This window comes from Heterodontus francisci, unplaced genomic scaffold (genome assembly GCF_036365525.1).
Source record: "Heterodontus francisci isolate sHetFra1 unplaced genomic scaffold, sHetFra1.hap1 HAP1_SCAFFOLD_43, whole genome shotgun sequence".
NCBI classification, from domain to species: Eukaryota; Metazoa; Chordata; class Chondrichthyes; order Heterodontiformes; family Heterodontidae; genus Heterodontus; species Heterodontus francisci.
Genome location: NW_027141852.1, coordinates 1,822,256 through 1,834,452, shown reverse-complemented (window position 1 = coordinate 1,834,452; position 12,197 = coordinate 1,822,256).

The window sequence follows — 12,197 nt, the reverse complement described above, 5'->3', positions numbered from 1 at the left end:
TAGCAATCCTTGCAGATGTATCTTTTAATTCTGGAAAGTCTATTGTGGACAATCTCTTTGGGAATGACTTTAACCAATTAAAGCAACAGGATATTTGATTAATAAGTCCAGAACTTTTATTGAGAGTAAAATAGTACTTAATAATTGAAAGCAAAATTATCTTGAACAAACTTGGACAATATAACTTTACTGCTCGAGCAGGTGTGTGGACTGGTCGAGCTTGGTCTCAGAGTGTCACGGTCCTCTTTGTCCAGCCTGGATCCCTCATCAGGTGGAGAACTTGGTTGATGATCTGAGCCTTTACCCCTGAGGTCTTCTAGTGTTCCTGCACACTGAACCCTTACAAAATCCCTACTTTTAACCCCTGGATTGACATCACACCACCTTGTAAAATAATATTTGGTCCGAGCTGTTGCCAGGTACATTTAATAAGTTCTTAATGATGTCTTCCACTAACAGTCACCTGTCCTCAGAATCTCAGACATGAGTACAATGGAGTGGTTTCACACTGTCTCCCAATCTGATCTGAAACAAGTTTCCTATCATTAAATCGAGACTCTTGAAGGTCACGATGTACCAGACCATGGGTTTTATCAGGTGTTCTAGAAAGGTCCATTGTTTGAATACGTTCCGCTGAAACTGCCCTTTCCCACACAGACACAGAAACTCACAGTAATTAGATTGACCTAACTTTAAATGAAAACTCATTCTCTCTAAAATGATTATTGATTCATTATTTATAACTCAATCAAGGTTCATTACCTTTACAATCATCTGTTTCATGATGGGTAGCTACTCATTAATTATGCAGGATACAAACGTTAGTACTGAACCCAAAATGGCTCCTTTGGTCATGTGTTAATTGTAAAATGGCTTCCTTGACCTGATTAGTTATTACAACAGATACATTATAAAAATGGTCAAGTTAAACTGAGATCGAACTACCTAAGCTTACCTGCATCCTCCAATCCTCTGGCATCATTCCCATAGAAAGGGGGATTGAAAGATTGTGGCTCAAGTCTCCACTATTTCCACCCTTACTTCCCTCAGCAACCCAGGATGCAGCCCATCCAGACCGGGTGACTTTTCGACTGTGAGCGCTGCCAACCTTGTAATTATCTCCTCTTTATCTATTTTCATCCCCTCCAATTTCTCCACATCCTCCTCCTTTACTGTGTGACATTTGCACAATCTGCCTATTTTGTGACAGATGCAATGTACTTAATTAGTGCCTCAGGCACGCCCTCTGGCTCCACAGGATCTCCTAATTGACCCACCCTTTCTTTGACAGTCCATATGTTGGTAAAAGACTTCAGTGATCCCAGTTATGTGACCCACTACTCTTTTCTCACACACTCTCTTGCTGATCTCATTTCCCTTTTCAGCTGTCCTTTGTACTTTCTGTATTTTGCTTGTTTCTCCTGCAGATGAATCCTCACATGATTTCTATATTAATGGTTTTCGAACTATTTTGTAAAAGGATTTAGTTTTGTAAATTTCTCCCTAGCTCCCCTCATGGTCAGGCAGAAAGTTTAACTGCTGTGTTTTCAAACAGCAACAGCTTTATTTGAAAAGCCATTGGGACAGGATTCCGGGTTTTAATCCAGTCACAAATCTGGTTCTGATGTCTTGTGGCTCCAGCTGTCACATGACCTGTCAGAGGATGACCTCATAATTGACCCGGTCATGGAGCTGTGGGTTGATGTTTAAATTGTTTCAAAATAATTTTCCAGAAGGACAATCAAAATGAATCCATATATAAAAGGTAGATTTTGTGAATTTGTGCTCCCAGTGGAAATTCCTGCAGAGTCTGCTGGTTTTCATATCCCCAATTTCCCACAGGAAGCTCTGTGCTCAGACTCTGTATTCATCACATCAACATTATACAGAATCATTTCATGGGAGACCCCAGTGTGAATTGTCGACAGGTGGGTCAGTTTTAACTTTCAAAGTAACACAGGAGCAAAATACTGCAGATACTGGAAATCTGAAATAAAAACAGAAAATGCTGGAAATACTCAGCAGGTCTGGCAGCATCTGTGGGGAGAGAAACAGAGTTAACATTTCAGATCTGTGATCTTTCATCAGAACTGGGATGAAATTGTCTGAGGGACTGAGATTGTGGAATCAATTTCAGGGTCAAAGACATTGTACTCTGTAAGGATAGGAAGATGGTGATTATTAAGTATGGTGCAAGAATATAGATGCTTTTACATTATTTGAATCAACATTGATTTAAAATTTGTGCTCACGAATCCTATCTTTTGATCAAAATGACACTGATAACAATGGAAAAAGCAACACATGCATTTCACAGGACCTTGTAAAGCCTTTTACAGCCAATGAAGGACTTTCCAAGTGTTGTCACTGTACAGTGCAATACAATACCCTACAATAAGGATATTTCACATTCGAGTCACACAAGTGCCAGGCAATGACCATCTCAAACAAGAGAGAACCTAACCATCTCCCCTTGACGTTCAACAGCATTACGTTTGCTGAATCTCCCACTATCAACATCCTGGGGGTTACCATTGACCAGAAAATGAACTGCAGTAGCCATATAAATATCATGGCTACAAGAGCAGGTCAGAGACTAGGAATCCTGCGGCGAGTAACTCACCTCCTGACTCCCCAAAGCCCGTCCAATATCGACAAGGCACAAGTCAGGAGTGTGATGGAGTACTCTCCACTTGCCTGGATAGGTGCAGCTCCAACAACACTTCAGAAGCTCAACGCCATCTAGGACGAAGCAGCCCACTTGATTGGAACCTCATTCACAATATTCACTCTCTCCATCACCGATGCACTGTGGTAGCAGTGTGTACCATCCACAAGATGCACTGCAGCAAGGCAGCAAGCCTCTTTCGACAGCACCTTCCAAACCCGTGACTTCTCTCACCTAGAAGGACAAGGGCAGCAGATGCATGGGAACACCACCACCTGCAAGTTCCCCTCTAAGCCATACAACATCCTGAATTGGAAATATATCACTGTTCTCTTACTGTTGATGGGTCAAAATCCTGGAACTCCCTTCCGAACAGCATCACATCGACTGCAGTGGTTCAAGAAGGCAGCTCACCACCACTTTCTCCAGGGAATTAGAGATGGGCAATAAATGCAATAAATAAAAATGAAATCAATAAAAAAGACAATAATCCCCAAAACTAGAAAATACATATGAAAATGAAAATATAATAAAACACAGTCAGCATGGATTTCACAAAGAAAGACTTGATTAACCTTATCTTTGAAGAATCAACAGCAAGAGTAATACAGCAGATGTAGAAGAGTTTAAGTTAATAAAGCCTCATCCTTTTATGTGCTGAAACCAACAAATTGTGGGTGAACAAACAAGCACACTAACTGACAGAGCTGCACGTTGTGCTTCCTGAATTACCCTAAAGCAGGGTGTTAATGAGTTAAATCTCCAGGTTGCTGCAACCAGAATAGCCATTGTCCACTATCAGTTTCACTGTTACAAATAAAGATGGAACATTCATTGTGAATCTATAGAAACAGTCTGGTCCTGCACACTGCAGACACATCCACGTCATCACCAACCAGCTCTCCTATAATTGGTGCAGTTATTTGACTTTTCGCCATTAGCTCCATGGAATTACTTTTAAAAGATTTAAATTCTAAGAAGTTTTGTTAATATTCAGCCCTTGAGAAGAAACCATTCCCTGGCCACAGTGGAGAAAGCATTGAATATAAAACTGCAGACTACCAGGTAACACAGTGAAAGCTTATCAGCTAATCTAGAATTGCTTATTTTTCTTATTTTTGCTCTTGCTATTTGGTTTTTCATCCTTTTCAGTCCTGACTGTGGATATTATTGTGATTAAATGTGAAAAGATGCACTGTGTCTCAGCCCCGGTATATTGACTCTTTCTCTGTACAGTGCTGTATACACTCAGATACTGACAGTGTCTCTCCCTCCCTCAACTTTCCAGCCCTGACGGTGCAGAAAGTGCTGCTCAAAGTTACACATTCTGACTGTTTGCAGTTGATTAGTGAGAGATTATTAATGTATCCTCCTGCAGCGCTGCCTCGGTTAATAACAGCAGATCGAAGTCACATTTCAGATACAGAAACAGACGCATCAATTATTCACTCTTTTCCAGAGTGAGTGAGGCCGAGACAAGCAGCAACATTCCAGCCCCACACTCTGCAATTACCCAGCATCAGCAGAAAGCAGTGAATACAGATTCAATCAGTGGGTTAATGTCCATTACAGGGATGCAAGATTCCACAGCCCAGGACAAACATCCCCAAACACCGAGAACAAGCTCAGGAAAACCCGGGGGAGTTAATATCCCAATCACTGAGCATTCCAGTAACATTGAACAAGTTCCTGAACTGAGTGAACCTTTCAAAGTACAGAAGTGATGACGAGGTGAAAAAGGTCTGAACAGTTGAGGTGACTGAGCGGTTTCAGCTTTTCTGTTCAGGTTGCAGCTTTCACTGGAGGCATGTGTTTAAATCCCACTTCTGACAACTTGATTTTCAGTTACTTTGCAGAGCTTCCTTGAAGGTTTGAGGTAGAGTAAATACTGAGGAACTGGTTCTAACTGCTGAACGGTCCATAACGAAGGTTACAGATTTAAGGTGACTCACAAAACCAGAAGGAACATGAGGAAAAATTCCTTTCTGCAACGTGTGGTTAGGATTTCAGTTATGTGGATAGATTGGAGAAGCTGGGGTTGTTCTCCTGAGAGAGGAGATTTGATAGAGGTGTTCACAATCATGAGGGGTCGTGACAGACCTGATAGAGAGAAATTGTTGGTAGAAGGATTGAGACTCAGGTAAAAGCTGTGGCTCAGTTGGTCACACTCACCTCGAAATCACAAGCTTCTGGGTTCAGATTTCACAGCTGACACTCCAGTGCAGCACTGAGAGTGTTGAAGGTGCTGCCTTTCAGGTGTGATGTTAAACCAAGACCTGGTCTGCATGTTTGGGTGAATGTAAAAGATCCCATGTTGCAATTTCAAACAAGTGAAGAGCAATTCTCCCTGGTGTTGTGATCAATATTTGCCCCTCAATCAGATCAGTTGGTCATTATCACATTGCTGTTTGTGGGTATTAGCTGCTGCATTTCTGACATTACAACAGTGATTACACTTCAAAAGTATTTCATTGTTTACAAAGTGCTTTGATATATCCAGTGGTCTTGAAAGGTGCTAAATAAATGCAAGTCTTTTCTTTCTTTATCACAACACATTGCTGTGTAAAAAATGGTTCTTCATGTCACCTCTGGTTCTTCTGCCAATCACCTGATATCTGTGTCCTCTGCTTACTGACCCTTTTACCACTGGAAACAGTTTCGCCTTATTTAAAATGATTTTGAACAAATGTGTCAAATCTCTTCTGACCTTTCTCTGCTGCAAGGAGAACAACCCCAGCTTCTCAAATCTCTCCACATAACTGAAATCCCTCACCCTGCTGCCATTGTGGCAAATCTCTTTTTTATTCTTTCATGGGATGTGGGCATTGCTGGCAAAGCCAGCATTTATTGCCCATCCCTAATTGCCATTGTGCTCTTGAAGCTATGGTATTTATATGGCTGTTCCAATTCAGTTTCTGTTCATTGGCAACCCACAGGATGTTGATAGTGAGGGATTCAGCAATGATAATGCCATTGAATGTCAAGGGGAGATAGTTAGATTCTCTCTTGTTGGAGATGATAATTTTGGGAATTGATAGGAAGCTGCTTCATGGTTGGTGGAACAAACGCCCGCCATTGGGGTGGAGCCAACAGCTGCATCCGTCCAATAACAGACAGAGTGGAAGTACTGTATCAGGCCTTGTTAGTTCAGTTGGTAGAGAATGAGACTTTTAATCCCAGGGTCTTCGATTTGAGACCCTTGTTGTGTGGTTGTTCTTCCCTTTTTCAGACTTCGTCAGCAGAGAGTTCAAGGAGTGTGTCTGGTCCATTTCCCACACATCTGCCCTCCCCTCTTCCCATCCCTCCCAGAAACGCGACAGGTTTCCCCTTGTCCTTACTTTCCACCCCACCTGCCTCCACATCCAAAGGATTATCCTCCGCCATTTCCACCACCTCCAGCGTGATGCCACCACCAAATGCATCTTCCCCTCCCCTGTCAGCATTCCGAAAGGATCGTTCCCTCCGCAACACTCTGGTCCACTCCTCCATTATCCCCAATACCTCGTCCCCTTCCCACGGCACCTTCCCATTCAATCGCAGGAAGTGTAATAGCTTCCCTTGTACCTCCTCTCTCCTCACTATCCAAGGCCCCAAACACCCCTTTCAGGTGAAGCAGCGATTTACTTGTACTTCTTTCAATTTAGTGTACTGTATTTTCTGTTCACAATGCGGTCTTCTCTAAATTGGGGAGACCAAACGCAGATTAGCTGACCGCTTTGTAGAATACCTCCACTCAGTCCGAAAGCATGACCCTGAGCTTCTGGTTGCTTGCCATTTCAACACTTCCCCCTGCTCTCATGTCAACATTTCTGTCTTTGGCCTGCTCCAGTGTTCCAGTGAACATCAACGCAAGCTCGAGGAACAGCACCTGATCTTTCGATACGTCACTCTACAGCCTTGTGGACTGATCCTTGAGTTCAATAACTTCAGAACATGACTGGTGTCAGGCAAACCCCCCCACCCCACCTGCCAAGACTGAGGCACACATGATTTTTGCCACATGAACATTAAAACTTAGAATTGCAAGCGCCTGACGGGAAAGAAATTTGCATAGTAACAAACAGTATTGAAACAAAGGGACGCAGTCTTTTGCTTCCCCAATACACAGCAGAAGTGGTCAGACCAGTTTTAGTCACATGACTAGTTGGCTGTTGGTTTTTTGAACTTGCCACAGATTTGAACTCAGAACACCATGTGCTCCCGGATGGGGTAGACCCTCTCCAGTCCTGCCTGCCTCCATCTCTTTCCCACAGAACTGAACCTTGTGAAAACATGTGAATCTCAAAGAGAGAAAAGTCTCCAACATGTACAAGGTTTAAGGAGAATACTGGGCCCTACGAAATGCAAATATTACCTACAAAAGTGCTATACCGTGAGCTCGAAGCACAGTAACAAGATATTGCCTCAAACTGTTCCACTTTATCTTTTCTTTTTTCTGTCCCTAGCTGCATCTGTATATCACGTGTGCATGCTAGCATGGGTGCATCGTATATCTGTAGGCATGAACCGTATTAAAGTTTAAGCAAGTTTAATAAGTTTCACTTTTCTTCTTTAAACCAAAGAAAGCCTGTTTGTGTTCATTTCTTTGCATTATAATTGGAAAGCTGTGAACAAGGATTCACCAAAGGGGGAGCACAAAACACAGTGTGTTTGAAACCATGTGCCTGTTTTTCATGTAGTCAGAGCTGCTCATTATTCTGCTATTAACACTCTCTCTGGACAAATGCTTTGTCTTTGACCACAAGCATTAACGGACTCTTTGCCTTTGTCCCAGGACAACTTTGTTATTTAATCTTTCCTCCCCTCTGCCCCATCAAACACCTTCCCCTTTGTTCTCTCCCACAGGCCCCTCTCCTTCACTTGTTTAAAACCTAATTCTTTTCTAACCTTTGGCAGTTCTGATGAAAGGTCACAGACTTGAAACTTTATCTCTATTTCTCTCTCCACAGATGCTGCCAGACCTGCTGAATGTTTCCAGCACCTTTGTTTTTATTTCAGATTTCCAGCATATGCAGTAGTTTGCTTTTACTACATCAGAAAGTCTCTCCTTGATTCAGGACTCATACGTCTCTCCAGCGTCTCGCTGCTAAAGATTGAATTTTATCTCATTTCACTCTCAGCTCTGGGTCAGTGTGGATCAGTGGAATTTCTCCCGCTTCACATTCCATCAGTGCTGAGAAAACAATGGGAAATATTACTCATGTTGTGTTCTGTAAATTTTGACAAACACTTGAATGTAAATATTGTCTTCCAAAGCAATGAGCGAAGGCTGGTTTTAGTGTGTGGCTGAAATAGATCAGCTGGATTTGCATTGCACTAAAAATCGCAGTTCTTGGTTCAATCCCAGGTTTTGGCACTTTCAACCTCTCCTGTGTCTTTTTCTTTGGCTCCAATTGTCAAGCTGCATGATTTACTCTGAAATTAGCACCAGAGAATCAAGGCACCAGCGAGCATGAGGAGCTGAAATTAGCACAGATCGAAACCACTTAATACTTCTGACTGAAAATGGTTGCAAATACTTCAGTTTTGCCTTTTGCACTGACGTGCTCGGCTCCACCATCATTGAGGATGTGGGTGTTTTTGGAGCCTCCTCATCTTGTTAGTTATTAAATTATCCACCACCATTCACGACTGGATGTGGCAGGACTGTGGAGCTGTGATCTGATCCTGAGGGAGATATCCGTGCATGGAGTGGCAGGATGTATGGAGAGTGATCCTAAAGAGGGTGTCTGAGCCTGGAGTGGAAACTTTCTGTGGAGGTGCAGGAGTAGGCCATTCAGCCCCAGTGTTTTATAAAGGTTTAGTATAACTTATTTGCTTTTACTCTATGCCTCTATGAATAAAGCCAAGTGTCCTGTTTGCTTTTAGCAACATTTTCAAACCTTCTAAGATTGGTGCACATTGTCTCATTCTTCCTCCCAAACTTTATCACTTTACACTTCTCTGTGTAAAATTTTATCTGCCATGTGAAAGCCCATTTTCACAGTTTTTTTATCTTCTCCTGAAGTGTGTTACTGTCACTGGCATAAGACGAAATTCCCCAGCATTCTTTGATGCTATCTCCATGGAGAGAGCAATCTTACACGCTAGCTGAAATGTAGGATTTTGCGTGTTTAGTATCTTTTCTCATCCACCAACATAAGCACAAATCTGTCTCGTAATGCACGGTCTAAGAATGTGCCAAAGTTGCAATGTGGTGATAAATTCTTCAGTTCCACAATGTACTCACCAACTATTTCACTACTTTTCTGCTTTCTGGTTCCAAATTTCTAGCTTGCCGTGATCTCTAGTGGCTTAGGGTTAAAATGTTCCTCCAACTTGGTGATGATTGTTTTGAATTCACATCTTTTGCCTTGATGGGAGCAGGAAGATTTGTTAGCATGTCATACACTTCCAGGATAATTTACATTCGCAAAATTACTTTCTTGCCCTCAAGAATTGCCTTATTCTGAGTCTCGACCTCTTCACTTTCACCTTCAAGTTCCAAAATGTTATTAGCTCTGAAAAACATGTCCATTCTTTCAATATATGAACTGAATGGTTCTCGAGCCCTCTCATACGTTCCTAGCCTTCTGATGTATCCCTTGGGTGCAGCCATATTGTCCCAAATAATCACTTCGAATCTGATGCACACTAAGACCCTGCGGTAAAGGCCTGCTCGTTTATGAAATTGAAACCCGACCCAGTCCGACCTGACCACATCCAACCTGAATCTGACCCGGGCCCGAGTCCTTTGATTTTTTTCCCGCACCCGACCCGACCCGTCCCGACTACCATAATAAAGTTAATTATATCAAACATACCTTGTCCAAATTTTGTGATCCTCCATTCCGAAAGCTGGCTATTCCTGTGGAATCATGCAGAAGTTCCCTCCCTGAGCAAGGCAGCACTGTGTCCGCCTCCAGCCCGACCCGTCACGAACCCGAATGCCGGACACGGAAGAAAGACCCGACCCGAACCTGGCACATGTCATCCGGTCTGGTCGGAGTTGGGTTGGTTAGCCATGCTTTACCCTAGGGCATCTCATTCAACTGAGGAGACAGTCTGTCGCACAGGCTTCACACAATCCACCCAAACTCTCCACCATCTGAGCAGGTAGGTCACCAGGAGCTGACTGATCCTGTTCACTGCAGTCCCTGCTGCTGTTTGCTGCCTATATTTACAGACTTTTATCTCATCCTCATCACCATTTTCTCCAATATATTCAGGGGGCATCAGCAGAGAAAATGGAGACCAAATGCGACAAGTGCAAGGAAATGTTTATTTACAATATTACATCATAAACATAATATACAAAAACATTGCATGTGTGAAACACGTCCCGATCAAGATGTGTCTGAATAAATGGATCCCCTCACAATAAACACTGTCACCTTTCAATGTTTAGCGGACGAGTGTGAGGGCCAGATGTGTGTGATTCCCACAGTAATGTGTTTGTTCAAAGTTCAGGAAAAGATGGAGATATGAATAATTTACAGGGAAATCTTTGAAGCATATCTCCATGTCTCTCACTCACAAAGATCTGCAAACTTGTGGATTCAGAAAGAACCCAGAGACAGATAGTCCTGCAATAACCTGTAACTCCAGGAAAGGATGTGTTCGAGATTTTGCCCTGTAGCTTAGTTGGTTAAAGCCTCTGTCTAATAAACAGCAGAACCTAACTTCAAACCCCAACAAAGCCTCACTGCAGTGAAGAAACGGAAAGTTATGATTTAAAGATTACTCTGTCAATCATTCACATCTCTGTCTTCCCCTGAACTTCGAGTTCAAATTTGTTTGTGAAGTTGAGTGACACGTTCAGACAGCACAGTCTTTGTCTTTGTGAAAGAAGTGATTTTGGGAATGGCTGTTTGAAACTGTCCCTCCTTGCACAGAAATTCAGTGCAAATACTCAAATCACCCACAATTTCCACGAGAGAAATTTGTTCACAATTGCATTTGACGTGAAACCGCCTCAACATTAATCTCACTGAAGCAGAGTGTGACCGTGTTGTATGTTTCAGAGTGTTGGTGCCATTAAGTGTCGCTTTTAACCGAGACTGGGACACAACGCAAGGTTGATCCAAGGTTGGAATATATTATCATTCAGGAGCAAGAAAAATCAAAAGGAACCGAATAAGAAAACCCAGTCTCCAGATTTGAGAATCTGTAGATCCGCTTTGGGAAAGTGAATCAGAGCAGAATGAAGGATGAACTGTCCAGAAGAGATGAAGACACAGCTCAGTCAACACGTTCCCTTGGTTTATGATGCTGGAACATTCCTCACACAGAAATGATTCAACCCAATGACAAACATTCTTGCAGCTGATAATTTATGCTAACGATTGAAGGACTTTCTCATGTGGTTACCTAGTGGTAAGAAGATATTAAACTTCGTTTCAATCAATCCAGCTGCGATGAACTTTGAATTTTTCTGCCTTTTATAAACATTATTTGAAGGGTCTCAGCGACAATGCTCAGTGTTGATGAGAGTGGGGTCTGGGTGAGCATCTGCTGAGCGTGACAGGACCAGGACTGGATGCAGGAAGTTCTCTGACAGTCTCTCTCTCTCTCTCTGATGGGTTTGAGTTGGTTCACAACTGGCAGCTGTTGGTGTTTCGATAAATGAAGGAAGTTCCCTCTCACCATTTTTTTTGATTCACAGAGCAGTATCAGGATGTAAAGGGTTAATGCTGAACACAGTGGGATCAACCTCTCCCACTGTCAGAGTGATGATGTAACAGTCACATGGGATGAGGTTTGGGAGAAGAGAGAGCAGCACCAAGGGTGCTAGCTTAGCAGGCTTGATGAGTGTGTATAGAGTATTGTGGAAATTAGAAAAGAGTTCTTAGTTCTTTCAGCAGGAAATGTGTCCAGAAAATATCAAGAAACTCACAATTTTATTATTCAGGAGTCGGAACACAGATATTAACTCCAAGTTACAGTTCTGGGTTCATTTAACAAAAAAATAGAGAATAATATTGCTGACTGATTGAAATTCCCCCAGTGAGTAGACAGTTAAACAGTTGGGACATCCTTCGATCCAAGGTTTTGGCAGCATTTGCAACTTTTGCAACTTTTTTAAATCCAGCTTTGATGGACGAGTGAAAAAACTGAACAGTTCCATTCTTCCTTCTTCCCTTCTTTCCATCAGTTTCTCTTTTCTGTCCCAGATCAATATAATGATGAGAATCCCAATTTAATCTGCTGTTTCTGGTGTTTTATCCATTCCAATCAAAATTCAACATTCCAATCAAATCTATTTGTTATTCCACAGTATCTCTCCATGTGTTTTATTCTGTTGTATTCTCTCATAGTCTGTTTGATGATCAATGTTACATCTCACTCTCTGTTCTGGTGAAGATCAGAAGCAGTGATATCTGTTTACACCGCCTGACAAGTCGGCTGAGGCTGTGCCTCGCTGATCACGTGGAGTTGAAGCAATTCTTCCAGTCAGTTAGTTCAGTTGTCATTTCATGAGAAATTCGAAGTCATCATGACTTCGTCAGTGACCTAATGGTTCAGGTGTCTGAGTGATGTTAATCATGCT